This window comes from Electrona antarctica (genome assembly GCF_951216825.1).
Source record: "Electrona antarctica genome assembly, chromosome: 9".
NCBI lineage: Eukaryota > Metazoa > Chordata > Actinopteri > Myctophiformes > Myctophidae > Electrona > Electrona antarctica.
The window spans coordinates 22,192,002-22,196,040 of record NC_136790.1 but is presented as its reverse complement, the minus strand read 5'-3'; the positions used below and the strand labels follow the sequence as shown (position 1 = coordinate 22,196,040).

General features: G+C 43.1%; 1 long non-coding RNA gene and 1 pseudogene across 2 annotated transcripts; one reads left to right on the top strand and one right to left on the bottom strand.

Annotated features, from left to right (window-relative positions):
• Positions 1-242: 242 nt before the first annotated feature.
• LOC306929155 lies at positions 243-803 on the top strand. The gene is made up of 3 exons (XR_013790755.1): positions 243-274; positions 428-482; positions 703-803. It is a non-coding gene; the product is annotated as an uncharacterized lncRNA (long non-coding RNA).
• A 1,722-nt stretch (positions 804-2,525) lies between these two features.
• On the bottom strand, positions 2,526-4,039 carry LOC306929151 (olfactory receptor class A-like protein 1; annotated as a pseudogene). The gene has a single exon. The product of its transcript is annotated as an olfactory receptor class A-like protein 1 (transcript).

Genomic DNA, 4,039 nt, shown 5'->3' with positions numbered 1-4,039 from the left:
TTCGAATTAGGGAGGGGTGGGTTTTGGCTTGACATAACAGTTCCTGGCCAAGAGGGCTATATTAGGGTGTAGACCGACTTGAGGGCAGTAAAGGGGCGAGGCTTACCTTAGCTGGTGCGACGCCATTGGTGGACGCGGGAAGCTAAAATGCCTCTACCTGGTGCAGGTAAACAGACTGACATCAGACACGGCAGGGATGGATTACTGGCAGTCGTTCCACTTCATTTAACCTGCACTGTGGACGACATGACAGCTTGGTTGGTTTGGTTTTGTGGTGTGTGTTTTTCGTTTGTTTTTTGTTGTTTGGTTTCAACAGTAGACTACTGTCAGATTTCGACAGTAATTGAAATCAATGGTTGATTTTCTTTTTCTCTCCAGAAATGTAAATGTTGGGTATAACGCTATGTTCTGTTGTTTTTCCAGTTAGTTAACATCCGCTACAAGGATTTGGAATTGTGGAGTCATACTCTGATGCCAGCCAGGTAAGTGGCAACTGGGAAATTAATAATAGGAATCAGGAAACAATTTACTGCTTTTTTTCTTGATAGATTCTGTCTTTGTTCTAAAAAATCTAAAGTAAAAACAAAGAAGAAAAAAAAGAGGAAATATGGAATGTATAACTATTATGAACTATTATTGTGAATTTGGCTGGCGCTAGGAAAGTAAGGTAGTAATGATGAGCTGCAACAGGATTCTCCACAGCAATGCGTTTACTGCAGCCCAGAACACTCCTGAGGAATGGAACTAAGTAGACAGAGACAGGTCCCATCTTGTACAGGGAGGCACACCCTTCTCACTCTCTCACTCTCTCACGCACGCACGCACGCACGCACGCACAAGCACACGCAAACGCACACGCACACGCACACGCACAAGCACATGCAGCAAAAGCCTGTGCTACTCTAAACATGGACGCTAACTCTATTCTGGGAGGACATAGGTGAAAGTATATTGTGAGATTGTAGATGGGCAAAGAAGTATAGGGTTTAAGTGCAAAGGTTTACCCAAGTGGATATATATATATATATATTTTGTTGTGTTTTTCCCATTATTGTTCCACTTGAACTAATCTAATTACCACATGTTTTCTACAGGAACAAGCCGAATGACATCATCCTATCCTGTGCAGTGACAGGAGCCATCCTTGCCCCACCCATAACCAGTGAATCCTTATTACTGTGTCAGGGAATGATCCGTATGTTCTGTCCTTCATTCCACCGGAGTCTGTATCATGTTATCAGATTTCTGTGCTGTGAAGAGTAGAAAATATGGAATTTTCATCAAGGGAGACCTTCTGAAAGTTTAGTTTAGTTTTTCATCCATAATTGTCAACTTTTGCACCACCCCCCTCCCCCCCAAAGTTACAATAAAATAAAAAGATGTATCCTATATATTTAATGTATTGACTTCATCCAGTGGTTAAGACAAAGGTTAACACAAGCACAAACACAATCTAATGTAATATCCTGCTCACATGCAAGTACAACATTGCACACAAGTGTGGATGCACACTGGTTGTGGGACAGCCCCATTTTCAGCTTTTTGGTTCCCTCTCTCAAACACCTCACTTCACCAAGGCGAATTAAAGGTAGTTACACAATTGCCAAGGTGTGGCAATTTTAATTATATGTAACTGATCCCCCAAAATATACCCCATTGTCACACTCATGGTAAACTTTCTAGGTGTGCTCTAAACGCCTAGTTCAGACCAAAGATTTAATTACGATGAGACGAAACCGTTGTACTCGCATATAGAACTTTACAGGTCCAATGTTTCCACTCTCCAAATTAAATGAATACCGATATTGACTTACAGTGTGCAGTCTCCTCACTAATTGTACACCTGCATCATTATGATGTAGAGTCACATCAGACAGACATTTTGTTGCATCTTCCTCAACAAAAATCCGCACACAACCTTTTTGTAAACAAATGGTAAAGTAACTATGTATTTTCTCTGAAGAACAGTTGTCCCATCAGGTTCCACTCAATTCTCTGTGGGGCAATTAACCTGCTTCATTAGCACGGGACATTTCCCAGAATCTACTCAAAGCTTTAATTATAACTAAATAGGTGGCTGTAAGTCATTTGACAGCAACTGTGAGCCTTCATCCAGTTATAATTCTTCCACCCAATTAAGACCGAGGGGAGCTAATGAATGAACAAACAAAGCAATATGTGGCCAGATCAGCAGATCCATGCAGCGTGGAGCAATACTGTTTTTATGACAGGACAGCATCATCTTGTTCAAATCTTTTTCTTCCCTTTATAAAATCATAAAACATATTCATGGTCTCAGCAAAACATTCATCACTAATGTCTTACTGTAAAGGTCCTTGGCAGACTGGACGCATTTTTCTGAAGAAAATAAAACGCAGCTAAAAATCAGAAAAGTGCAGCAGTGTGCACTGTGCAGACACCTTTACCTGTAATTGTTATTACACATAAGCATAATACATTACATTTAGGATAACAAGAAATTCCAAGGGTTATTTGTGTCCCAGTGTGTGAAAGCAGTTGAAAAGCAAACCTATAGTATAGAGCCGTGGGGGGTATATAATAATCTGACATGGTGAATAGCCATGTCTATGCTTGGTATAGTCTTATGTTCTTCTATTCTATGTATTGCTGTCTCTATACTTTATCTGTACCTATTCCTTTCTACTGCTGCAACAGTTTGATGTCTCTTATATAGGCCTAGCAGACAAAGCCATTGCTTTATCTTGAACAGGCTTCTTCTGCACTACACACCTCAACCTGCCATTCACCTTCCTGTTGGAGGCGATAATTACCATGGGACTGAGCGCTGCATAGAGCGAGGAGAAAAATATACGGAGGTCTGAGATCACAGAGGAACGCATACAGTAAGCGTGTACACCCAGAGGCTGTTGTCGACTCCATACAGGACCACATAGCCTACAGAGTCACAAGGGCTACCACGGTCTTGGCGGGCCGTTGCTCTGTCCCGCTGCTTCCACCGCCGCTCCGGCGCCCCTTTGCCTGCTGACTGTGTCTGCAGAGGAAGACCAGAAGAATGAGACTGGCCAGTGGCTAGGGTCATGGCACCCTGCCCACCTGGCCCAGGCTGGAGTCGTTGTGGCGGCTTTGGGAGAAGAGGACGGCGGCGGAGCTCATGCAGGTGTTGAGGATGAGGGAGAGGAAGCCCAGCGCCAGGTAGCGGGACAACAGGGCACGGACAGAGGCCCGGAGGGGCGATGCTCAGGCACTGGTAGGCGAAAGTGAGCCAGATGTCGGCCGGGGGGAGGAGTCGGCTCTCCTGGTACAACGCCAGGAGGAAGGCCAAGATGACAGCAGAGTTCCCTGGGACTCCCACCACCATGAGGGACAGCATTGCACGAAGGAGCTTGATAGATATTTTATTTTATTATGTTTTATTATTTCATATTTTTGTGATCACATCTTATAACGATGTTAAAAATACCGTATGTCTGTATGTGCAGGACCGCCCTGCCATACCATGTACTGTTTTCTGTAGTGTCTGTATGTGTAGGACCACCCTGTCACACCATGTACTGTTTTCTGTAGTGTCTGTATGTGCAGGACCACCCTGTCACACCATGTACTGTTTTCTGTAATGTTTGCATGTTTACCGAGTCTACTATTAGCTGTCACACACTGCAGATTGTCACTTATACCAATGAAAAATGATAACACCCAAATGGCCTTTAGGAGGAAAACAACATAATGGCCTTAAAGATGGGAACAACAAGGACAATAACCTCTCACCACAGTGATAAGGAGATAAAAACTGGATTGAGCAAGTTTAATCAAGGATTCAACGTGACTGAAGTCAAAAACAGACTTCAGACCAAATGTCGCCAGATGACAGCACTCACCTCTCTATGTTATGACATTTCAACCTATTGAAATGTGACAACTGTGGACTGATATGTAGGACATTTTCTCCATATTTCACATTTGATTGTGGAATTGATGTGATATTGTTCAGAGCATCTTGAAACTTTGTGGACATATCTCTCTTCTATCTCTATTGTCTTTGCAACTGTACCGCTCTCTG